This window comes from Scomber scombrus, chromosome 19, assembly GCF_963691925.1.
Source record: "Scomber scombrus chromosome 19, fScoSco1.1, whole genome shotgun sequence".
NCBI classification, from domain to species: Eukaryota; Metazoa; Chordata; class Actinopteri; order Scombriformes; family Scombridae; genus Scomber; species Scomber scombrus.
The window spans coordinates 25,779,830-25,807,271 of record NC_084988.1 but is presented as its reverse complement, the minus strand read 5'-3'; the positions used below and the strand labels follow the sequence as shown (position 1 = coordinate 25,807,271).

The 27,442-nt window shown below is 38.6% G+C and overlaps 1 protein-coding gene across 1 annotated transcript in view; it reads left to right on the top strand.

Annotated features, from left to right (window-relative positions):
- Positions 1-265: 265 nt before the first annotated feature.
- Positions 266-27,442, top strand: part of si:dkey-87k14.1 (leucine-rich repeat transmembrane protein FLRT2) — a 58,694-nt gene continuing 31,517 nt past the window's right edge. Inside the window, exon 1 of the mRNA XM_062439870.1 lies at positions 266-403. The gene's annotated coding sequence lies outside the window, so the exon portion shown is untranslated. The remainder of the gene's footprint in view (positions 404-27,442) is intronic.

Sequence of the window (27,442 nt, the reverse complement as noted above, 5' to 3'; positions counted from 1 at the left end):
TTTCTCCCTCCTGTTCCCCGGTTCTTTATACGAGCGTTGCGGCCCTGCGAGAGTGAGTCCTGGAAACTCAAACCCACCTGTGATCTCATCGCTCGGACCGTGGAGTCACACAAAGTGAAAAGGGGGGGAAGCACGAGCTGGAGGGTGAGTTCAGAGCTGCAGGGGAGTGAGAGAAAAGAGAGAGAGAGAGAGGGAGGGGGGGGGGTTAGGTTTCAGCGGCAGGAGAGGGCTGAGCGCTGAGGTGTTGATCTGCCCGAGAGCAGTCGGTCGAGCCTCTGTGCAGCTCGCCTCCTCTTTTTTTTTTTTTTTTTTGCCAGGGCTCGTAAAGTTCGCGGGTCCCTCAGAGGAGGTGGAGGCTCTACAACAACGACCACAGCAGCTCCACTTCACACTGACTGAGAAGGTAATGAGCTGCTTTACTTCTTTCTTCACACACACATGCTGGTAAAAGTTCAGCTGCAATTCTGTTCAACTATTACTGTTCATGAAATCAGGTTGATTCATTGATTATTTAAAGCTTCATTTAAGATAAACACAATCCTGCAACTGCTGTAATTATTGAGCGATGCTAATGAATATGAAACGTTTCTTTCTCTGTTTTATATGATTGAAATGAGATTTTATGTTCTAACTTTTTAGGCAAAAGTAATGGATTAATACACATTCTATCAAAAAACTATCAAACGTTTTTTGTTAATAAAAAATGTTTGTCGCAGCTTAACTTTTATCAAATTTCCAATCACTTTGTCCCTGAACCACACATGTGCAGCTACGTTTAATGGCAACCTTTAACCTTTAATGTTGGCATGATTGACAGAGCTGTAGTCACCGTCCTCTAGAGGTGTAGTTGACTCAAATGAAAAGGTAAAATGTGAAAGTTTTTAAGCAGTTTTTTATAGTTGTTGTGTTTTTTATTGTCTTTTTCGTGACACTATTTTTAGATAAGGAAAGAAAAAAAAGAAATTTACAGTTTGTTCAAAATGTTCAAAATATTACATTACATTCACTGTATTATAATAGAAAAAAACAAAAAACTACTAAAACAATAAAAAGTTATGACACCTTAAAGACATTAAATCAATATCAGGAATGAAGCAGAACTGAAACGATGAATAAAGCAGAAAAAAATCAGGTCAAGCAGAAAAAAATCAGGTCAAGCAGAAAAAAGTCTATTTAAATTTTGTAAACAGACTCTTCATTTTAGTCAATCATCAAGAAAGAATACCAAATAGGTTGTTCATCTCTGTTCTTGTTTTTCTGTGTGTGTACATGATTGTGTGTTTTTAGACACCTGATAAAACTTAACGAGCACAATGTAAGACACACTAATGATGACATTTGTCTTTATTTTGAATATTTTACAGACTGACTGTTGAACTGATTCTTTAAAAAGATCATTTAAACCTTACATACTGTATTTTTTAGCTTTTACACCACTCATTTTTGGGGAAAAAACAGCTACTATTACACAATATCATGTCCTATTTTACCTAATACATGAAAATATAACATAGCAATAATGATGGAAATGTATTTTATAACTTTATGGAAGTGTGGGGTTTATTGTATAACCATTAGAGCCATCAGTCTTCACTGCTACATCATAAAAAGAAATCATCATAACTACTATCTTATTAAAACTATTAACTATTCATTCACTAAATTACATGTGAATAGATACAGAGATAATTTGACCCAGAACAGCCTCAATGGACAAACATTTGTAGCATCTATACAAAAGTATAACATTTAAAATATTTTTGTGCATTTTGGGCCACTTTAGGAAAAGTCATCACATTTCAGAATAAAAGACATTTTGGGTGTTTTTATAGCTGTCTAATGTCAAAACGGGTCAAATTTGACCGAAACACTATATAAGGGTTAAAGCTGCTAGATATTTTTATATTAACATTATGTGAAATGACTATATTTAATGTGAAAAAAGAGAGCTCAATGGAGCTTCTTAGCCTCTTTTAGCTCTTTGTTTTGGTTGTCCAGCGAGGTCTCCTCTACACTTTATCTCCAGCGGCAGCAGCAGATGTCAGTTTTCAGCAAACCTAAGCTCTGATAAGCCCGGCCACAGCTGGCAGACTTTGATGAACATAGTGGAGCATTTAGCAGCTAAAGAGCCAGATGTGTAAATATGCATGTCCATTAACATCCTTCTAATATGTCAGTTGGTGTTTTTGGGGGAGCGGTTCTACAGCTTTAAATGATTGAAGCTTATAACACACACACACACAGCATTTGCTTAACTTTCTGCTCAACTTTAGTGTGAGGAATGGAATCCCTGATGTTTCCAGGTTTGTTTGTCACACAGCCTGCGTTGTGTTGTGTTGCACTTTGTTTTGAAAAAGCAAATCCAGCTTCCTGTTTTCATCTATTTCACGGGTTATATTTAACAATTCGTGGCGTAAAAAAAAGCCTCGTGTTGTCGGGTTGATCAAACATATGTATATAAGCTCTTTGAATTCACTCCTACTGTCCGTGAAAAGTAAAGATCGGTACACGTGTACCGACGGCTGTAATAACGGATATCAAACAATGTCGACGCGAGAACATCAAAGTCTCTCGCTCGCAGCTGACAGAACAGAGCGCAGCATCCCAACTGTTGCGGCCTCTCATCTTGTCGTCGTGTCCCTCGAGCATTTTTGAGACGTGCGGAAAGATTTTTATGGAGGAAGAAGAAGTTGCAATTTTTCTGAGCGCTTGTCTTCTTTTTCTCGTGCTCCGAGATAAAATATCGACTGGAGGTGGAAAAAACGCTGCCGTGGCTCGATTCTGTCAGCGGCGCTCGCCTTATTATTTACAGACATTGATTACCGGATCAAAGTGGCGGGACTGAACTCGCAAATAACCCATCTCTCATGGCACTTTTGAGGAGAAATACATTTTCAAGGATGCAGTTTGTGTTACGTTAAATTAAAAAAAAAAATAGAAGGGCAGTCGTCTTCTTCCCATGCAAGCCTTCCTTCACTAAACAATAGGTTTACTGAAGACATATGAAGTTGGGGAGGGGGGGGGGGGGGGGGGGGGGTTGCTTTGCTTTGAAGATGATGTTTATCCAGCTACAGTGTTTGACAGCCAGAGTGCAGCCAGTCCAACATGATTACACAGGAGGAAGTTGTTGTTTTGTTGGTCCTGGAGCTGATACACGCCAAAGAAATGAACAAACAAGCAACCTCGAGGGAGGTTTGACTCTACTCATGTCACTTATATGTCAGAGTGGATTGTTGTTACAGCGTGACATGATTGTACGAGAAAGATAAGACACACACACACACACACACACGCACACACACCAACAAACACAAATAACGTCCATTGACGGCGCAGTGACTGGGCACCTAATGAGGATGAGATAAACATGCAAGATCTGTTCTCGGTGGGCTCGGCTGGCCGGTTTAAAGTGGGTTCCAGGCCCGGGGCCCGGCTGAAATATGCAGAAGGGAACACACACTGTAGGAAAATGAAGCGGGAAGCAAGTTGTAGATACATCCCGGGGTATTCTCTTACATAAATGAGGCGAGACATATTGAGGCTAAGCTGTAACTTTCTCTTCTGGAAGTTGCAAACTGTGAACAATGCAAGGACAAAGGAAGTCTTTTTTTTACCTTCCACCTGCTTACTGAGTTTGGCCTTTTTTTTAAATTCTTTTTTCTCTCTTCTCATCATTTCTGCTGACCTCATCACTGAGAGGTCACATGAATGTTAGATGCAGATTAAAGGATCGCCACAGTCAACACATGCCAATGGATGAAAAATCGAAAAAAGTCGACAACGGATTGAAAAGCAGGTGTTGCGTGTGTATCTGAAGCCTGATATTAGTCACTTGTACCATAGAGCTCCATCACTGAACCACAGTGTCACACTAGATGATGTATTCCTTCATTACCATGTAGTTTATTTTGAAATACTCACTAAAACACAAATGTGGATTCACAGTCCCCTAACAAACCCATGATTTCCTCTTGTCTGAGTAAGACTGGTTAAAAAGTGCAGTGTCCAGCTGTTTTAAGAAATCACTGAGTGTCTTTAAAAATAAAAGAAACGTAATATTTGTGATTTATGGTCTAAAATTGGTTTGTTAATTAGGTTGTGAACCATTTCTAAATTCTAGAAAAAGTAACAGTGATCAGTTACTTGCCAAATAGTGATCCCTGTTTATCTGTATTGTGATCTTTGTCTTCATCAGGCAGCATCCTTGGTTTCTATTGGTTGTTGAGTGGATTCTCTTCATGTTTCTTAGCATCCAATTATAAGCTTACAGTAAAATGAGCCTTATTGTAAAGTGTAAAACATATCACCAAGAAGAATCTGCTGACTGACAAAGATCTGACAGCATATCCAACTCAGATGAATATAAATGCAGTAGTAGTAGCCAACATTCATCTTGCCAAATAGTGACCCTGCACTGATGTACAGGAAATAAGGTTATAACTGTGTTTACAATCTAATTAGCTTACAACCATTTATAAATCCTTTATAAGTGAAGTCTTATTATAAAGTGGTACCAAATGAGTTTAATATGTACATCTTCAGTAGGGACCACTGGGCTTGAGGCTGAGAGTCTCAAACATGGTAGTGAAGTCAGGAAGTTTTGACAGATGGACGAACATTTTGCTGGTTGTTTTTTTTTCATGGGATTTGTTAAACAATAAGAATATTGGTGAACATGTCATGCCCATCTACATGTTGGAAATACTCCAACTGCCTAAAAGAAGCTGAATAGGACTGGCTGCAGGAACCTTGGCTATTGTTGTAACTGCCCAATTCTCTGCTGCATTCAAACCGGTTTCCGCTCCACGAGGAGGTCTACCTTAAAAAAAAAAAAAAAATTAAAGAAGCAAAGGAAGTGAATTGGAAGGAAGTTAACTGAGGAGATGAATGTTGCCAGCAGTTCGCGAGTATTTCACTATGTATGAGCAGCAGTGTGTGTCGTAATTCTCTGGAAGTACAGTGTAGATATTAGGTGGTGCTGTGGCACTTGGCTGTGAAAACATATTAGCACAGAGAGGGAAAGAGAGAGAGAGAGAGAGAGAGAGAGAGAGTGGGATGGGGTGACAGCACAGGAACATGACCGAACTCTGTCTAATTGCCTTTTTTTTTCCCCCTGCGTGTCTGTGGAAGGAGCATGGCAGGCAGGCAACTGGTGGGTTGCGTTTGAAAAGACTCTGCCAAGAAAACAAAGCGAAAGGCAGCAGAGGCAGCGAGGTCTGCCAACAGCTGGGATTCATTGAATCTTTAATGAAAGCTTAAGTCCCAATCAGCGTGGTTTCGCTTGTGCCAGCTAAATAATTTTCCCTCTATTAGCGAGGCCCCGCAGTCAGCCGCTACCTTTAGATATAGATGCCAGAATGCCTTTTTTTATCGCTCATCTGTGAAATAAACAAAATGATGCAATGACGCGTAAACAGGCTCTTTCATTTGCTCATTCCACTCAGTTAAGGAGATAAATAGCCTTTTATTGTATCATAATTTACATGAAATCAAAGTTTAATTATCCTGCTGTATGAGTGATGCTGACATTCTGATGGTGGAAGAAAAAAAAAAAAAAGAAGGTGGGGGAAAGACCCGGGGTTGCTTGCGGTGTCAGGCTCAGCTGATTAGCTGCTCCGACTCGCTGCTTCAAAAAGTCAATGTGTTGGCCCTGTGGGGCTTTAAAGCTGCACCGGACGAGGTTTGAAAGTGGAAATCTAGCGCTCTAATCAGCCTAAATAAGCTCCCACTCCTCCTAACTGAGAGCAAATTCTCACAGTGTCGAGCAGTGAAAACTCCAATTTCTAATTTTAAAAGCACGCGCAGCAGGCGGTACTCTGAAGATTCACCTCAGCCCACTAATTCATACATCAGTAATAATAATCCACACAGTATAGCTGTGCTTCTGGTATTTTCTTTGCTTTTATTATATATTAGTTTTATCAGTTTCCCCCTCCTCCTCCCTTTGTTCCTAGCTATTAGTAATCAATGGAAGTGATGGAGGACAAAAATGTGTCCACACAGTCATTTAAAAGTAGATGTTAAGCTTCTATTGAGCTTCAGCAGTGTGAGTTAGTCATATCAAGTGATATCTGACACATTTACAGTCTTTTTAGCATCAGATTCCCTCTTAGTGTTTCCCTGTTGAGCTGTGGTGGAAGTATAGTAACAAAAAGACTTTGGTACTAAAAACACTGTAACGTTGAAACATAGAAGATGAAGATTTGACTCATTCGGACGACTGAAGCTTCATATTAGCTTCAGATCAATATTTAAATACATTTTTTGCACAGAAGGACTGTGGATTTAGTCCTCCATCACTTCCATTGTAAGTGCATTATGAAGGGATCTTCTAATGGTCAGTATGAACAGGAGGAATCATTACAGCAAGAAAAACACGTTTTTATGTTCATTTGGGCTCATGATTGTTTTTATAAGACTGATTTGAAACATTCTGAACTTACCCTTTAATTCTTATTTACCAAACTGACTTTTATATTGCATTGCTGCTTCTGTTCTGTCACCACTGCTCAGTGTTGGTTAATTGTGTTATTTACATTATGTCTTTCTGGAGATGTTTCTTCCTCTAGCTTGTAACCATCTTCAGAGTCATTGCTGTGAGACACTTTTATTTTGTTGACAAAGTTTTTGTGTGTGTGTGTGTGTGTGTGTGTGTGTGTGCTTTGGTTTGCTTCATCTCTGTAGTTGTGTGTGTGTGCAGCAGCAACAGAAGAGACATTTGTTCCCTTGGTTTTTCCAGACAGCACTTCTCTCCAGGCTTGATATCTTTTTATTTTATGCCGGTACTTACATGTCCTGGAAGGAGGTATTGTCTTTAATGGTTAGAGTCAGGGAATAAAAGTCTCTGCTGCACAGTTAACAGATTATATATAAAAGACAGGAACAGGATTGCTTGCACTGATACGTATCTCTTGCTATGTTTGGAAAGTTGTATCTGCTTGGCTATACAATGTATACCTGCATATACACACCACTACACCTCTGACACACTATGAAGTGGAGACCAGCGTAAGCTTCATGAAAACAAGAGACTGATAAGCGCATTTTCACAGTCTGACATGTTAGCTGTTTAGAAGCATTTAAGCCCCTTAATGCAACTGAAGTATACGTTTTAAAGGACCAGTGTGTAGGATAGGAGTACAGTGGCCATGAAACCCACTGTTGCCCTATCTAGATCCATGGTTTGGCTAAAAAAAACAATGATTTCAGGTGATTATACACTAATTAAAACATACTTATGAATATAAAATTCATTTTCTGCCAAGCTTTTGCCAAGTCTACTAGATGCTAAATGCTAAATTCTACACAGTGCCCCCTTTAAAACCATGTGAAAAATCACATTTGATTGACAGTGGCGTGGAGGCATAAGCAACCAGCAACAGTCACCAGATTCTGATTCACATATCGCTAAATTATGACTGGTGCTCAGAAGTACATGACCCCAGAATCAAACAAGCACTTGAACTCTTCTCCAGTACATCACACTTTGTTCCCAAATGTTATTTCGGCCTGCTCTGAATGCATTATTATACCATTTTTATTCAAAATTGTGTTTTTTTCATCAATGTGTAAAAATATCGGGGTTATGGTTAGCTTAACCTTGCCAAGAAATTTTCATTTTGAGTTCAGTGGATTTAATTTCTTGTCAAAAAACTTGAATTTTGAAAAACAATCAAACAAAGAAATAAAAAAAAAAGGATGTATGTGTAGCTGTTGATTATTTAAAATTAACCCAAGCTTATCTCCACACAACGGCATCAACATTTCTATCAAGTTTAAAGCCAGTTTTTGTTTGTTTCTGTGTGTTTTTTAATAAAGGTTTAATTTAAATTGTTAATTGCAGATATAAAGGCCAAAAGTTTAGTTTTTTTTTTAGTTGAGCATAATAGTCTTTAACATTTGCTTTTTTATACTCACAAAAATTGGATTCAACCTTTTTTTACCCATTGATGAGTGAAAGATGAAATACTGAAGAGTTGGGTGTGACGTTATATGTTCTGTGTTGGTGGTCACGATGAAGACAAGACAGTTATTAAGTTGAATTAAGCTCAGTGTTTTTCGAGAACAGTTGAGAACTGAAAGCTAACATCAGTGGAGATCAGGTTGTTGGCGTCTCTTTGGAATCTGTCAGTCCAGGATGGAGAAGTTCACTGACATCTTGCTTGAGATCTTGATTTTGACGCCAATAATTTAAAGAGTTTCCCTCCCCTACAGTTCAGGATTGTTGACATGCCAGGCTGCCTGTAGTTTTAACTGGAACCTTATGTTAGAAAGATGGAAAAAGAGGCTGAAAGACGGGGGGAAGGAAAAAGAAGAATGATGAATGTGCTCCGACTCGATTGACAAGAGCTTCGTTGCTCCGTTGTTGTTGTGGATGAAGATGTAGATGAGGGCTCATCCGGTCAGTGGGTGGTAAAGAAAGCAGCTTCTCTAATGGCCACATGGTTGAACTGTTTGACTTGTTGTAATTTCCATCAATCGATCAGACGTCTCTAAAGCATGAAGGAAACGAAAGCTTTTGTTTTGTTCTCAACGGCCTATTTGACGCTCAGTTTACAGAGACACGGTTTGTTTCTTCACCATGTGTTGGTACATCTGAGACTCTCTACATAATCCGAGCATGAGAGGGAGCGCTATTGTAGTCGACCTATGAATAGTCCTGCTGCTGATTGTGATTAGTGGCTGAGGCCATTCGAGAAGCAGCTCTGCTCTGCAGCCGTCCGGCCATGTGGAGGATATTACCCCGATGAAGAGAATTCGTGGCCTTCGAGACACCACAAGGACTTAATAAGTGGCGTGGACAGTCGATCGCTATTCGGAATCTTATTTAAAGTTCAATACAAACAAAAGTATAAAAATATAATCACACAGTTTAATTGCAGAAGTAAAACTTTTCACTTTTTCCACCACTTTGCACTTTCTCAACATTTCCTGCTAAGTTATAATTGTTTCTAAGTCGAGTTCAACAATGATGAATCTGTTTTTCCTTGTACAGTGTGAGCAGTTGGAGACTGGGTAATGATTTCATTTATTGGATGTGTGGGTTATATGTCTGCCACGGGACACAATTTGCTCAGAGCGACAACTTTAAAATAGAAGTGTCTTGGGATGTCTGGAGTTCAGCAAAAAAAAAACATCTGGGGGTGTGAATTTCGTCGTTACTTAAAACACTGTAACTGTTGAACAGGGGTTTAACTAAATGTGCAAAGGACATCAAATTGTAACATTTGGAACTGTCTCTGTGTTTGTAAGGTGGAATGATTTTATATTTTTGGGATTTTGGATCCTCTTACCGTCCTGTGTGTCTGGGATAATGAAGTGACCATATACCCAACACACCTTGGTAGATTGGCTGATACATGTCTGGATGTTTTCTACTTTTGAAAGGTGCAGTGTGAATCATTTAGTGGCATCTAACAGAACAGACCTGGCTGAAATGGAATATAATATGCTTAAGTATGTTTTAATTAGTGTATAATCACCTGAAAGTAAGAATCGTTGTGTTTAATGGGCCCTCATATCTACTCAGTTTGGACAGTTTATTCTATTTTATTAACTAAATGGGGGCCGGGCTTTTGCCGTTCGGGCCCCTCAGCTGTAGAATTTCCAGTGTCAAACTTGGTGTCACCTTTTAAATCACTTCTGAAGACTCACTTTTTGTCGATATCTTTGTTTTGGATCTTTTACTTGCATTATCTGTTTTTTACTATAAAGCACTTTGTAACTTTGTTTTAAAATGTGTTATATGAAGTTATTATTTTTATTTACAAGATTTAGAAAAAAAGTTCCCAAACTTCAGAAACCCAAAATTAAGAGCTATCCACTTCTAAAAAAAAATTGAATTTAAGATTCATTTAACAATGAAACTTTCTCAATCTAATCTATTTTTAATGGTGCATACTTAACTACTCAGTTATGAAATTACATCTGGAGCATAAAATGTATTAAAAAAAAATGTTGGAATGACACCTAGCTCCAAACAAAAAAACAATCTGATTCATACACTGTATTCATTTGTAATTATATAGCATATTCAAACATGGAGAATGAATGAACTAGTTTGTGATGAACAACCTTTAGACTTTATGAGGACTAGTGATACTCTGCCTGTGATAATAGATGAGAAACATTTGCTGTTAAATTTAGAAAGCTATTGCGCATCAGTTGTGAGCAAATGTAGTTTCATGTTACACGTTTGCCTCTTGCTCTTATAATAACGTCACCTCTTTAACTGTACTCTGCTTTGTGGACTAAAGACACAACTTAGGGACTGTAAGAAAATTATTGGAGTGGTGAGAGTGGAGAGAATCTTACATTTCACTTTGAAAAAAAAAACAACTGGAAGAACAAATGTTAATGTATCTGTGCTGAGGTCTCTGAACTGGACTCAAGAACATGTGTGTGTGTATAATTGACCTGATATTACAACAGTGGGACCTGAGGTGAAAGCCAGACTAGGCGTGATGTCATGCACGCCCCCGCTGGGCGGCTCAGTCTGTGGGTTTGCAGATAGTTAATAGCAGCAGCAGCAGCTCATATATCTTGTGACATACATGTGTTGGAGTCAGTCACGGCTACGTGTGGGAGAGAGTCAAAAGGCACAAGAAGCAGAGAGGAGGGAGCTGCATCAGTCTCCATTTGTTCAGCTGCTGCCCTGACATGATGAAGTGGCTCAGATAAGACGCAGGGAGACGCACACACACACACACACACACACACACACACACACACACACGTCAAACTACAATACACACACACCAAAGTACAGTAACCACCCTCTCATTTTTTATAGTACATTAAGTAAAAACTCAACTTCACATGATTTTATTCTATTTTATTAAACGTTTTTAATGTATTACTTTTTTATGACTCAAGATTTTCCCTTTTTTTCTTTTCCAAATAGCAGTTTCTGAATAACCAGTTTTTTAATGATTATACCAGTGTCATGAAGCTCTTGTTGCTACCTTCATTTGATGCTAATACATGTTGTAAAATGCACTAAGATGTTTTTTTTATTTTTTTATTTTTCTCTTACTACAAGTCTAATAGCTCCCTGCATCATTTAAAATATATAGAAAAACATTTATTAATTATATTTTAAATGGACTGTACTTATAAAGCACTTTTCTAGTCTTTTTGACCACTCAAAGCACTTTTACACTACATGTCACATTCACCCATTCACACACATTCATACACTGATGACAGGAGCTACCACACAGGGTGCCAACCTGCTCATCAGGAGGAAACTAACCGTTCACACACATTCACACACCGTTGGCACAGCAACGGGAGCAATTTGGGGTTAAGGAAACATAGACATGTGGACTGGAGGAGCCGGGAATCAAACTGCCAATCTCGACCCCCTGAGCCACAGCTGCCCCATTATCCATTGTACCCATTATTCTATTGTATTCATATTAATATCAAATTTTCACATTCACCCTCTTTTTAAAGTAGCACTGTCTAATAAAGGGTTAATACACTGGAGCGTAGTCTTCATAAAAATGCTTTATAAGCCATGAATAAGAACAGTGGCTGACTTGTCAGGTTGTGAAAACTCTCTTTGACTGTAGGGGAGGATCTGGTCTAAATTCTATTTAATAGCAATTTATCACACATTAATAAAATTATACCAACATTTAACTGCATAGCTATGTAATATAATGGGACAAACACGTTTTGGTCCACGTGTGCTGAAAAAAAAATAAGAGCATACATTTTCCTTATAACACAGTGTAGTATCATAGCTCCCAGCAATATATAAATATTTATAAGAAATCTATTATTACATTATATTTACAAAATAGATGAAAATATAGAAATTTACACACACAAGTTTTACACCATTTTGAGTCTAATATTTGGTTCTGTTTTCATAATTTTACTCTCAGAATAATGTCAGTTTATTTTACTGAGGAAGTGGCATTATGTCATAAAAACTATACTTAAAAAACTAAATTATTATTACTATTATTTATCATTGTTTAGTATTACCAAGACAGGATACAAAGGGGATGATAACCATTCACTTCCTTTTATCTTATCTATAAAAGACTGATTAGCCATCATAATAATATTTTAATAAAGGCTGCCTTATTAGAAAGTGGTATTAAAAAAAGAAAAAAAAAGCTACACATATGTTTGACATCATTATAGCATATATCTCGTAAAATTAAAAAAAAAAAATGTTTTAATCAGGTGTCATTTCAGCTGTTCAGTTCTAGTCTAAATAGCAGCTGCATGATGAAGACTTTCACTGCGGACACACACACACACACACACACACACACACACACACACACACACACACACACACACACACACACAGTGATAACCTGTCTCTGAGGTGAGGGTCACATTACGACACGTCAGACAGAACAAACGTGGTGTTTGATTGATGACGGCTCATCAGTCAGAGCTGCTGTCACAATGTTTGAACTGCTCTGTTAGTGAGCGCTGCAGCCTCCTGACTTATGGACTTTAATGGAGATTGTTTTAGTGGTACATTTGCTTAGGAAGCCTTAAACTGGCTACTCGGGTTAATATGAGAAAATTGTGTGTGTGTGTGTGTGTGTGTGTGTGTGTGTGTGTGTGTGGTGGTGGTGGTGGTGGTGGTGGTGGGGTGTGGGGAAGTGGTGGGTGGTAGAGGGGTGCACTGACCTGGAGGCTCTTGCCAACACAAACTGACTCACTTCTTGGAATCTTTCAATTTGCCACAATAAATCAGAGCAGAGAGCAATGACCAGCCAATCTACTGAAACCCTAGACGCTGTGTGTGTGTGTGTGTGTGTGTGTGTGTGTGTGTGTGTGTGTATGTTTGAGTGTGTGTATGAGAGTGGGACTTCAAATATTTGTGCACTCTTATTTGGTAAATTCAGCATGTATACACTGCGTAGCTGTAAATACAAACTTTGTGTGTTTGTGTGTGTGTGTGTGTGTGTGTGTGTGTGTGTGTGTTGTGTGTGTGTGTGTGTGTGTGTGAGAGCAGCCTGTCCTGTGCTTTATGGTTTGATTTAGTATTCTCTGGTATTCCTCCAGAAAGCTGCAATAAAAGTTTACCAGCATGTTTTGACTCCTATTTCGATTTACTTCTATCTCAAACTACATCAAGCTGCTGAATGTTCCAACTACAGAATCACCAGCGAGCCTACATATTAACAGCCTCTACGGGACAGATGTGCTGCGGCTTTTTGCGTTTGTTTTGTAGGTGCAGATGTGACTCTTTCTGGTCCAAACATGTGCTGCATTTATGACACAGATGTTTGAGAAACACTGCAGGGTGCATCTCTCTCCTTCTTGCATATGCATTTGAAGGGAGGATCACGCGATAAGATTATGCATTATGTTGGATTTACTGAAATCGCACAATTGGCATCTGTCAGTTTTGCAGAAGAGCAGGCGTAAATAAAACACAGAGCAACTCGGCCTTACAAGAAAACAACCTATAGTTACATTTTTGCCATCTAATAGTCATAGTTATTATGACTTTGGGAAGTGACGCAGTTTAGGTGATATCAGTATAAGATGACTTGCTAAGATGATTTTTGTCTTGTTAGGATGAGATGGGTTAAGTCGGTCGCTACATAGTTAGAAGGCAGAAAGTGGACTTTGCTCGGAAGTCGGACTAACCGAATTCCCAGTCGGAAATTTCAACTGGACCCCTGAAGTCAGATTTCCGACTCCAAAGGTCAGAAGAACCTCATCAGCAATGACCCCAAAGCCAGGGTGCCCCGTGCATCAACAGTGTAGAAGTTGTGATATTTGTATGTACAAAATACAGCGAAATGCGTTTTTATCAACTGGTATTTCTATCAATGGCTAACCTAGCTAGAACTGGTTTTCTGACTTCTTGAACTGGAACACTTCAAACGATGTGACATCATTCCCAGCTCCAACGTCCAACTTCCAAGGTAAATGGAACACTGCATGATTTTTCAAACAGCGAGTGTGAACATTTTTTTAGAACTGCGATGTTATGTTGTTTACTGTTAACATGATGGCAAATGTTATAACTTTAAGGAAACATTTGGAGTGATCATTTTAACCTGAACCCTGATCTTTCCTTAACCCTAACCAAGTGTTTTTTGTGCCTAAACCTAACCAGAACTTAACCACAGCATTGTCACATCATAAAACATTATTTTTATCATTGATTTGTAAGAATTTTGTAAAGGGACATAGTACGCTTCTTTGGGTAGTTCTTAGTACAGCCACTAGATGGCATGATTAATAATCTTTGAATTGTTTTCTTTTCTTTTTGCTAGCCAAATTTAATACCTATATTGTTTTAAGTATTAGGATGTGTTGAACATATATGTTTATATATAACAAAAAATATTTAAATTTACGATAAACAATATATTTAATATCTGTAATACAAACGAATAGTGGACTGAGAGATTTAGTGTGATCATCAAACTTGAATTTGAACTTTACCATCAATAAACTTTAAAGTCAATACAGGCTACAACAACACTACAAGGCATTTAAATGTTGTGTTTGGCAGCATTTACCTCAGTTTTAACATCTGTGTCCATAATAATAGCCTAACAGGTGTCACAGGTTGAGTCGGCCAAAATAAATGTTTTGGGATTGAGATCAATATGTTCTATTTATTTTCTGAGCTCAGCCATGTCGTAGAAATCCCACCTCTGAACTGCACCTATGAGATTTGCTTGACTGGCAGTGTTTCGTATGGGAGGTCAGTGCCAGGATCAATCCAAGACTGACTGCTTAATGAGCTGTTGTCTTCATAAATCAGATGCTGAACAGACGTGCTATTTTCTTTACAAGCCCCCTTTTCATGCTGTAATACTTGTTGTACAGACAACTGCCTAACAGACAAATGTCAAGGTCCAAAATTCGCCTTGGATCTTTAGCAGTCATGATGAGGTAGATGGAATAATTGGCCAGATGGTCTCGTCGAGAGGATGAACAAAAAGCTTTTTGGCTAGCTGTACCAGAAGGGTTTATCGTGTTGTGTAAAGGCAGCAGTATTACATAATTTAGTTATGTGAGGATGATGTAAAAGGTGAACATGTTGAGACACTTTTTTTATTAAACTGGAGCTCGATGAAGCGTCTGAGAACCATCCATCCATCCATTTTCTATGCCGCTTATCCCCAGAGTGGCTGGAGCCAATCCCAACTGTCATTGGGCGAGAGGCAGGGTACACCCTCGACAGGTTTCCAGTCCATCACAGGGCTAACATGTAGTATAGACAACCATTTACGCTCACATTCATACTTACAGGCAATTTAGAGTCACCAAGATCCCAGAGAGGACATAAAACACATGCACCAAAGCCATTAGGATCTATCCTCTGGGGACCATGAATAGATGATGTACAAGATTTGAACTGCAACTGAAATCATTCTATAGTTGTTGAGATTATTTCAGTCTGAACCAAAGTTGATCGACTGACCGACCATCGTTACCCTCTGTAGAGCCATGACACTAGTGTGGCTAAAAATACCACGTTTGGTATTGGAAAGGTTAACACTGGGGCCACTAAAACAGTGATGTAAATCTTAGAGTAGTTAAAAATGAATTCAAGTGTAAAGAGGAAGGACAGCAATGAAAAAAAAGTCCAGTCTGATATATTGTATCAAATACATTTTAAGGGTACCATATTGGGTTTTGTTACAGTGGCTGCATACTGTCATATCACTGTATGTTGAAATGTCCTCTCAGCTCACCTTGAAACTCAACTGCTATGTTTCAGCAGCATCTACTGATGAGAGTGTAATGAGATTACAGAAGCCGTTTTATTAGAGAAAAACTGAAGTGTTGCTAATAAAGATAAGCTTTAACTGCCGAATTTCAAGAAACCCTAACCATCTTTTAAATGTCGAAACCTGCTCGTACACGGAGAGCCCGTTACCTGCCTCTGACTTGCTCCCAGCGGAACCAGGATCATAATCAGTGCTCTCAGCTTGGCAGAATGAGCTGAAACTCGAACTCAAACTCTTTTTTTTTGACATTATTTAGTCAAGTTTCTCCAATATTCCATTAGTAATGGACTTTAAACCTTTTTAGTGGATCTTTAAGAACACTGCTGTAGGCTAAGGTTGCCTGTTTTTGCTCCAGGCAGTGGGGGAGTTGGCCTCTGGCCCTGGAAGCTACAAATTTCAAGTTACAAGCTGCTGTCAGTCGTGTCCAGGTTCAGTAAAAGACTGGAGAGTACAGAGAAAACCTGCGGGGAAATAGACCAACCCGCCTTTTAACAGTGAAGGAAAGTGCTCCTGTTAATGACAGCTGGGAGTGTGTGGCTCTTTGCGGAGGTGGTGTGGGTTTGAGTGTGTGAGTGTGTAAACCACTGTGCACCAGCACCAGCGGTATGATGTATAGGTGTCATTGTAAGAAGGCCTCTCCCATTAACCAAACTTTACTGGCTATATAACCTTGAGAAACGTGAGTTGCGGTATGTAAAGCATAAAAGAATGGGCTGTGTTGCCTTTCTAAGTGCTATACAGTCTGATCAGTGTCTGCCAATGGTAACACAAATAAGCTAATCATCAATTTCAATGAATGAGAAATATAATAGATTGGTGGCACAATTATCTGCCAGCACTGTGTCTTTAGTTTCCTTAGAAACGTAGTTTAGTTTACTGATCATAATGTTCTGCTAAAGCACTACAGAGTAAGGACTGTTGCTTAGATGCCTAAAGATATCTACCTGTTTTAAGATATATATATAAACTCTCCTTTATATTCCATCTTTCTCATGTCACACCGTGTTTATTCATGGTGCGGTGCTGCAAGTCAACATTGACTTAAAGGTTTGTTCATATGTATTTGAAGTTGATTCTAAAACTCAACTGTGATTCTCTTACTGGTGCACAAATCATTCTTCTTCTATAGGTCACCTATTAAACATTTAATGAGGGGCAAAAAGTATATTCAAAAAGTACTTACTAACCAATAACTACTATTGTTATCCTCACCTTATATTATTTTTTTAACCAGTTAACAGTGTACTGTAATAATCAGTTGCAACTTTATAATAGCATCTAAATAATGTTTTAGACAGTTATAAACTGATTATGAACTATTAAAGTGTTGCAAATATCAAATCTATCTATGTATGTTTATAAATAATTTGGCAATCATCAACACATGAAAACTTAATATAGTATATCAAATGTTATGATAATATGTATTATTAAATTGATTGTAATTATAAAGTATTCCAATGTCTATAGATCTAAATGTTCTGTTTCTTCTTAGGATCGCGGTGTTGCTACCGTTCTAGAAAACAGACATTTCCACACACACATTTCCTCTCCCCCAACCTCATATCTCATTCTCAGCATTAAGATGATGAAAGCATTCTGTTAGTGGCGACTCCCAGCATACTGATGAAAGCCCAGTCTTTGCCACAAGCTTCCCAATAGTCTGTAGAGTCATTGAGTCAGAGTGGACTCCAGTGAGGAATCCAGCAGCTATAGTCTTCCTTCATGAAGAGCACAATAATCTATCATTTACCAAAGAACAGAGACACTCTAAAACTAAGAGTGTGCATGTGTAATGAGTGTGCAAGTCAAAGCACTGTAATGTATTTGAGGAGCTGCAGGCAGGGTGTGCGGGTATTTTTTTTTCTCCGTTCTGTTTGCTTTAGAGCGGGTAATGTGGTCGTCAATCTCAGGGCCAGTGCTAGAACAAGTGTGGGCCGACAATAAATTATTTTAAAGAATTTCCTGGGCAGCGGAGACTTCAGCCTCAGAAAATAACCGACACGTTCTATTGAATGTGAATCATTTTCATTTCATACTTTTTTTGTTTTTTTTAAGAAGTCATTTTAACAAGTGCGAGCTTAGTCTTGTGGGCAGTGTGCATCAGCAGAGCGTGCATGTTTTACAGTGTAGAGTTGAACCTTCAGGGTAAAAAGGAAGATGTTTTTATCAGAAGGTAAAGTAGTCTAAATCACATGCTTTCACAATAATACACCTCCTTAACTACTAGATTACACCTCCATAACTACTAGATTACACCTCCATAACTACTAGATTACACCTTCAAAAACTAGATTACCGTAAAATATTCACAAATTTGACACCTGCTTATTATCATTGTTTGAAAGACAACATGTGGCTCCAAGAAACTGAGATGAAAAAATAAACATCATACAGATTATTTAGTCGTTCTTTGACTATAAACAGTAGTCGAGATACAAGAGTGAGGTATGTCCTCATAAAAAGGACTTTAAAGGGACTTTAGCATGAGAAAAAAGCATTTATCCCTTTAATATAATGCATGCAAATGTCATGGTGGTCTGCACTGGTAGCTCCAAAATGGATAGAGTTCATCATGTAGGGAGTATGGATGTGTGAAGTATGTTTTATGGAAATTCGCCAATCAGCATTGGGTATGTCTTGTGTAATACATGTATAAAGCATCCTCCATTAACGAGTTGAGGGTCTATAGAAACAGTATAGATTCCTCTTGATACCTTAATCTATAAACATATGTATAAATACGACTTTTACACGCAAAGTTAACGATCTATTAAAACAGTTTAGATTAGTTTAGAAGCTACTCTTCCTGGTCTTCACTTTATAATAAAACATTTCAACACATATGAACTATTTTCTCCGTGTGTATCTCACTGACAGTCGAGTCTCTCCGCATATCCAAATGCATGGATTTGATTGGATGATTAGCGTCATGTGAGCAGATTGGCTATGAACAGTGGTCCGTAAGTTTCTGAGAGCCGCTCCATTTTTACCGTAATAGCTGGACAAGCTGCGCTTGTTAAAATAGAAACATTTAACAATCCTCAATATTTCATCAATTACAGACTGCGGTATGCCTATTACTGACCTCTGATCTAAGTCTTCTTTAAGCGTCATCATGGCCAAAAGCTTTAATATAACAGTAATATAGTAATACAGTAATGTAGTATGGTATGGTACAGAAACAAATAGACCAGAGAGTTCTTCTTAGTGTTTCTCTCTCTTAGTTCTTTCATAACTAAATAATCATCTCCAAAATTACAGGTACATCATGAGCTATGAATACCATACATTTGAGCCAGTAATTTGAATCATTAGCACTGATTGACCTTCCTAACAACCCTCTTTGGTAATTTCTTATTTAACGTTCTTATTCTTTTTCCAGTTTTGATTCATAATATGTTATGAATTTCAGCATTTAAGAAGAGCAAGAGTTTAATTTGGGCAAGTGAGGTGAATGTACCCGCTCTTGACGAGGTGGGGATGTGCTCCTCTTCTCTGTTTGTGATTTAAGTTCAGAAAAGATGTCTGAACTTTACATCAAACCCCGCCTGCTGCAGCGTTAGATCACGCCGAAATGAAGGGAGGGAGGCGGGCGTACAGCCCCCGTGGGTGAAGGAGCAGCCACCACTCCTGGCTGTGTTTAGACGACGCGGAGCAGAGTGCAGATACCGAGGTGCAGGTGTTGACAGCTGTTAGGTCCACAGGGCTTTCTGTGATAAGAGCACTCAGTGTGGGAGGCAGGCAGCGCTGTACTGTACCAAGCACTGACAAGCGTGCACTGGAAAATCCTGAGGGGATTAGAAACCACACACACACACACGCACACACACACACACACACAACATGAAGAGCAACTATCTGCAGAGCAGGGTTAGAGTTTGTTGAATTAAAGTATTTTTATTGTTCAAAGATTTTTGAGCTTTTAGGTTAAAAAGTGAATTATTCCTGCTGTGAGTCAAGCAGGACATTTATTACGCAACATTAAAGAGCAATAAGACATGAATGGGTTCATCAGTGTAAGATACTCATTAACATTAAGTAGTAAAAAGTGAATTGGAATAAAAATACAGGCCCGTGTGATGTGTAAAGGAGAGAATGGCTTCAGTTGGAACACAGCTCAGATTTATCACTTTCTCCCAATCATAAAGATGTTTGAATATGACTCACTGTGTGTTTTCAAGGTACTTTAAATTTTTAAGAGGTTAATTTTAGGCAACTCAAACAACTATTTAGGGAAAAGATCTGAGGTTCTCTGAGAAATTCAAAATAGACCCAACAGCATTCTTTAAAAGTGATACAAATTAAAATAAAATAAAAAAAAACTTCCAAATACTATATACAATAAACAATAAATATACAATACATTAGTGGGAGTGGGAGGTTGACAGTCTGATGGCTGATGTTCATGTAAATGTGAAAATCAATAAAAGTATCAGTCCTGCTTCTTTCATTGTAATCCATACTACAACTGCGTACTTCACACGACTTATGTAGTTGAACCAGCTGTAACTTTTTAGTGACACATTTCCAAAATATATTCTTTTAAATGCAACAGAAATGCAAAAAAAAAGAAGCTTCTACCAAAGTCTCACACTTTACACATTTCCAAGTGTGTCTTAAAGCGGCAGTCAGGTGTCCATATGAACAGTGAATATACTGACTGTTAAAAGATCTACATCAAATGATGGGGGACGAAATCCACAGTGTGTCCACACAGTCATTTAAAGTCGATGTGAAGCTTGTAAGTCCATTATGGTCATATGGTCAGTATGAACAGGAGGAATGATTACAGCAAGAGAAAAACACACTTAATGTTAATTTGGGCTCCTGACTGAAGACACACATTTAAAAAAAAAAAACAGTGAACCTGCCTTTTAAAATACATTTATTTAGTTTATACTATCATTTTATAGGGGGAATAAAATCCTCTCTGCTGTAATAACGTGAACACACACAATGTTAATGACACTTCTCATCCAAACCCATGGTCCCAAGTGCTTCCCAAAAATTCCAGGTATTCCAAACCCCGAGAGTAGATGTTGAACTGTAAATCATAACTTCTGGGAAATGCTGGGATGATGAGCATGCTTTCCATACTGTGAATGTGTAACTGGGACCTTGTGACAACCACTATACTAAAAACCTGTCCAAAAAATACATTGAAGAGATATAATCCAGATGACATTCTGATCCTGTTCCCACTAGAAATGATTTACTGGTGCAAAATAATATGCAACAAGCTTAACTGTTGATCACCTTTTATATAGTGATGAGAAAACTTGATATTTAAACTTGATTTTGTGTCTTACACTCAATTTAATTACTCAATTGAATTACCCAAATGCACTCAAAGTGATAACTGATGTGCCTCATTTGGCTTTAAGTTTCAAATACCAACAACTAAGAATTTGTCCTGCTATTCTTTGTATTTAACATTACTGCTGCGTTAGCTGGAGGTGATGAATGAATGAATGAGAAGGAGAAATGCAGAGGTGGAAAATGAAACTAAGAGCATCTGTTTCCACAAGAAATCAACTATTGAGTGTTTGATGGTTATTTATTTGTGCTTTAGATTATAACTGCCTTAATAATCACAATATATTGTTTTATATCTCTCATTCATTATTTGCCCTTACTGCTGCTCTCTCTGTCCCCCCCCCCCCCCCCCCCCCCCCCCCCCCCCTCTCTCTCTCTTTCTTTCTTTCTTCTTTTTTTTGGCTGCAGTAAAAAAAAAAAAAACCTGTAGTCTCTGGGTCCTCATTTCATTCTCCAAAAGCGAGACTAGGTTGGAATAGGGGCGTCAAGGCAGTTTGACGCACCTCATAACACTTTGGTGCACATTCAGCCATTTAAAACAACAGGTGGCAGATGCCTCCAGTGCATTTAGGCCTTAAGAGTTAAGAGATGTAGGGGCCAGAATACAATCTTTTCTTTAGTCTGGGACTAGTCTTAATATCAGTCTGAGTTCAAGACCTTTAGAGTTTAACCCTCACTGACTGTTCATATTCAGACTCTTCATAGTATCCCAGCATAATTAGTCTACTACCAGATTTCTGCACAACAAATAATTCACGAACACCTCATCACCAGTCACAGATAAACAGCAAGATGAATCCTTATTAATGAAGCTTTCAGAGAGCAAAGAGAGTTTATTCTTCAGTTTTTACACTAAAAACGTTTAAATGTGAAGAATGTAACAGTATTTTTGAATATGGAGGTCATGGAGGTCTGCGCTGGGCTGTGAGTGAGCTGTGAACCGCAGCTTCCAGTTTGGTTAAAGCTCATCTATTGGTTGTTGACTGTGTCACATCACCGCCAAGACTGAAAGTACTGCAATAATATCAAATGCATTTTATATTATTTTAAGGCCAAGACTACCCTTAGCAAAAAGTAGTTTATTCAAGTGTACTATGAGTATACTTATTTTATACTAAAACTGAGGCAGTATACTTGAAATTTATTTTTTATATACTATATTTTATATACTTAAGAATAGTATAGTGAAGTATATACTGAAAAGTAAGTACTAATACTTAGTAGTTCCCCTGTTATAAATTTATATGTTCAACATCATATAGTATATAACTAGTACAATGGCAGTATATAGAAGAGTGTACTTGTGGTATACTTTAAGTATACTTCAATAAACTAACATGTGGACTAGAAGTATATGCCTAGTACACTAGTAGTATATAGATGAGTGTACTTGTTGTATACTTGAAAGTGTATTTTGTCAACTTAAAATGACCTTATAAAGTTTACTTAAAGTATACTTTTATAAACTTAAAAATGTTCCAATTTAGTCTGAAGAGGTATTAAATTAGTATACTTTCTAGTACACTACAAGTACTTGGTCCGTAGTATACTTGCTAAACTTATACTTACACTCAAGCATACTTAATAAAATGAACTTAAAGTATACTACTTTTTGCTAAGGGTAGGAACAAGTGACATCACTCGAGGCAATTTCTCAGATGTCACACAGCTCCCTCTGCAGGCACAAACAGTACTACATCTTCCAAACATAACACCTAGACACACACGCTGAAGTGTAACATGGAGTCTTGTCCAGTGCAGTGGAGAGCAGGAGTGTACTGTTCAAACAGACGGAGTTTACTGAGGAGAGTCTGTTGTAGTACTGCAAAGCACACATGGACACTGTGTCTGTCAACAGGTGAACACCTTTCTCCGCTGACCAACACCTGTAACCATGGTAACTGTACACAGAAAAGATGAAGGAAGCATGAAAATCAAATGACTCAAATTTGACTAAATCTATGTTTTTGTCAATAGACTAAATTGAATCTAGTGCCCAATTTACGTTTATGTTAACTGTGTTTCATATTACTATAACCACTACCATTGCTACTCTTTCCCAAAACTATTTCTCCGAAGACTTTTACTGTTTGTTTTCTTTTCACTGTGACCTGGCAGCTGTTTGGAACTGCTCGCTGTCATGTAAAAACACTTCATTAGTGGACGCTGCTGAAAGATGAACACTGTGCAAAGAGGGCGGCATTACTTCCCTCTGCTGCCAGCAGGACCTTTGATGGGAAATACCTCACTGTTATTTTTACCTCCAACCTCCTCACCCCAAAACACACACACACACATACACACACTCCTCATCCATACATACATCGCTCCCTCCTCTACTCCAATTCCGCAAAATACAATACCTGGGCTTGTTTAAGGACTGCAGATTCCTGCAGTGAGAATAATAATAACAATAGGAGTCTGCCAGCTTTAGAAGCAGTATACCCTCCCCTCGCCACCCTCCCCTAGCCCCACAAAAAGCCCCCAACTCAGGCCTGACTGCGGAGGAGTCCAAGCTGCATGTTCCCCTCACTCCATGCGCAGACACAGAGGCCATTCATTAAAACAAGTCTTTCTTTTATGCACTCTATCAGTGGCGCTGGACCAGAGCCAAGCCATGACCCTTGCAAGGAGTGTTTCTGCCTGCCACTGAAATGAGGAACAGTGTGTGTGTGTGTGTGTGTGTGTGTGTGTGTGTGTTCAGGTGTGTAGATGTGTGTGTAGATGTGTGTGTAGATGTGCGCACACGCTGGTACGAGTGCACGCATGTAATCCCACTGGAGTTATTGCGAGGATGTAACTGGTGAAAGGAAATAAATGATTTCCCAGTAGTGTGAAAAGTAACTGACGCTCGTATTTTAAATTAAACTTCCTTGTTCTGTCGCTCCCCCCCCCCCCCCCCCAAAAAAAAAAGAAGAAAAAAAAAAAAAAGAATGTGTAGTAGTGATGATGTTTTTAGATTTGAGGGATCAGCACAGAGCAGGGGGGAGATGTGAGGATTTGAAGGATAGTCTCTGCTAATGTTTCAGGGTGTTTATGAGGTTTGCATCATATGAGGAAGGATTTACATGATTCTGCAGGTTGCTATGAAGAAGATATGAACCTCATTAGTAATTCAGAAATCATGCATTTATTAACTTATGGTTCTTGCATTAAGGCATGAATGTTAATTACTGCACATTCATCTACCTCTACCTATTTCATGTATGAATTAAATCATGATAACTCATGTACCCTTACTGTAAAGAGTTGGTGCAAGAACTAAGAGAAGATGAAAATTGAATAAACACATCTCCAAATGTTAATGTTGCTCTGTGGCTGTGTCTCAAATCTCTTCCGTACTAACACTAAATATTTTAAGTGCATAAGTGCGTTGAAAAGTAATACTGAAAAGTATGGAAAAATGCGGTGCACTATGAGTACCTGGATGATGCACTCAAAACGGTCAAAAGTTGAGTGTCGCCATCTTTGTTACGTAGCAGAAGGGGAGGGGATACTTTTCAAACAGTTAAAGATGGCAGAGGACGGCATCGCTGCATTATACAAATGTAAATTATACATGTGTGTGTTGCACATCACTATACTGTTGTCACATATAAGCCACCAGTAGGTTTATTGTGTGAATTTAGTAGTAGGCCTATGTAATGATTTGGTACTGCGAATGCTAACGCTAGCTTGCTAATGCTAGCTTGCTAATGCAGAAATCGTCATTTCTGTTAAGTGCAAAACACTTAGCCTACCTATCAAAATTTGTGCAATACATTAGAAAGAACACAGTGTACTAACAGAAAGGTGCTAACAGAAGTATGTGATGTTAGACACAGCATGTGCCTGTTGTGTAAATACACAGCAGCGTGCTAACATGTTCAACATATCCACTTTAAAAGGTGAAAATGTGTCAATGATGTGTTTTTAGCACCTTAGCCAGAAGTCAATTAATGCAGTAATGTTAATTTCAAATGGAAGTTATCCATTATGCTGTTTACATTATGCTCAAGTCTTAAAGTGCCTGGTTTTATATGCTTGAGTAGCAGAAGTAAAAGGAAGTCATGCCTAATATAAAAGACTTTGGACCAGAAACTCAATTCATTTCCTACAAAAAGGTACAAATAAAACTAGCAGAGGTCAACCTCAATTAAAAAAGTAATACACAAAAGTTAAGACCCAAGAAACAAACTGGGAAACACTATACATATGTACATTTATATGTGTATCAATAGGCTACATATATAAAACAGCTCTTTTATAAATGCACTTCCTCAACACCAACTGCTGTTTTTTTCTATTTGGCCAAAGTCCCCACAGCCTCCAGACACTGACAGCACAACACTGTAGTACTGCAGGGAGGTTCTCTGTGTCAATGTGTGAGGTTGTGTATAAAAAAGTGAGGCACACTTACATCATCCCTCCCTGGATACTACGCCACAATGAACGGCGGGGCCACATGATACGGTAGCAAATGTATTTTTAGACTTATGAGTAATGTAATATATAAGGTTTGGATTTGATGTGAAGGGCTGGTGCATATTGATGGATGGCACGCCTGTGCGTATGTCGACCATGATGGTTCATATCTCACAAATGTCAGCTGAGCCCGGCTATCATCTGACTGCAGAGCTTTATTGTGAATTACTGCTGTGCAAAAGACTTACTGTAATATACTGTGACAGAGTGCTCAAAGCTGCTGTCAGACTGAGTGTCTCTGATTGTTTTCATATTGTCACCTTCAGCCAAGACATAAATATATTTCAAAAGAAAGCATACATTTAGTTAGCTTCTATACAGGGACTCAGGAAGGCAGCTGAGATCGGATACTGAATCCTACACACTCATGGTTTTAATTTCATGATCATTTATATTTAACTATTACATCTAACTTTTTTAAAAATGTTTTAGAATGTCTTACATAGCAGTTGAATGGAACAGAAGTTGAACGGAGGAGCATGAACGGATTATGAGGTGTTGGGCCCTGGGGCATAGACACATAAAGGCCCTCATGCAGCGCAGACACCCACACAGCTCATGGTTGTTGTACGGTCTTTTTCAGTGATATTTTATTGGTTAACCATGACTGTAAAGTAGTGCTGTTGGTTGAAAACTCCACATGAACTGCCCTGTTTTAGCTGTATAAAGCATTCAAAGTTGAATAAAAGTAACTATCAGATCAGGCTTTGTGTTGGCAAGAAACTTAATATCACTGCACTGTGATCTGGATCCAGTGCAAAAAAAAGTTACTGAGTTTTATAAGAGCTCTTTGACTTTCCTACAAGAAATGTAAATTAGAATCAGTAGTTTAAACAAAGGCTCGGTTTAAGGAGCCACCTTACCCCACGGGCCCCTGGACACCTGAGCCTGTGCCCAGTACTGGCCAGCTCCAAACACAAGTATGAGTATGTTCGAGCTTGGGAGAGATGGATGAACTCAAATTAAAGCCTACTAGAATATCATAAAATTACAGAGTACAGCAAATGGTCCCATTCTTGAGCAACCCATACACTATCAAACCCAGTCTGTCATTATAAACTTTAACCATGTCAGCAAATCATAATAAAATATACTGTAAAAATTGATTATAATACATTTTATTTGAAGGCGCCTCTCTCGGCACTCGAGGACATCGAGCAGCAGTAATTAAAAAGACAATCTTAAGTTTCCCTTACTGTGTTTGGACTCTAGACTTCCACTCTCACTTATTAGCTACTTTTATACTTTTATTAGTGACAGTAGAGACCAGGTGGGGAGTTCCGGTCCTCTGAAATGAGGCCAACGTGGAAGTAACTTAAAACTGCATTCTATCAAAAGGCCACCAGAGGGAGACCGTTTTGATGTCAAAAGGACTTCCGTCTCTATACAAGTCAACGGAGAATTCACCAACTTCTCACTTGATTTCTAACCTCAGTAAACGTTTTCAAAATGTGTTTATTGTCTCAATCGCTAGTTTAAAGCCTTCTTCAATGCAGTATGATGTTCATTTGTGAAATTTTGGCCTCCTTGATTTTATATTTGACGATAAAGCAGGGTATGCATTAGGGCGTAGCTACGTCGTGATTGACAGGTTGATTGATTCACAGGTTGAGGAGCGCAGACAGATAGACTGTATGGAAATAGCCGTGAACTTGTTTCACACCGACAGTTTTCTCTGGAGTTTTGTGGTTATAGTTAGTCGTAACAGCTAATTTGGTTAGCATCACCAGGTTGCCAGTGTAGACTGTGGTAGATCCAGCCCTCACAACCTCCACCGCTCCGTCCTCTTGCTCCTCCTGATGCCCATATAAGTAGAATCCGTGTTTTTATTTTTCCCGGCATGCACCGGAAATTTTCAAGATGGCCCTGCCCAGATCCGAAACTATTGGCTGCAGCAACTATTGGTGAAAGCAGCAGTCCAC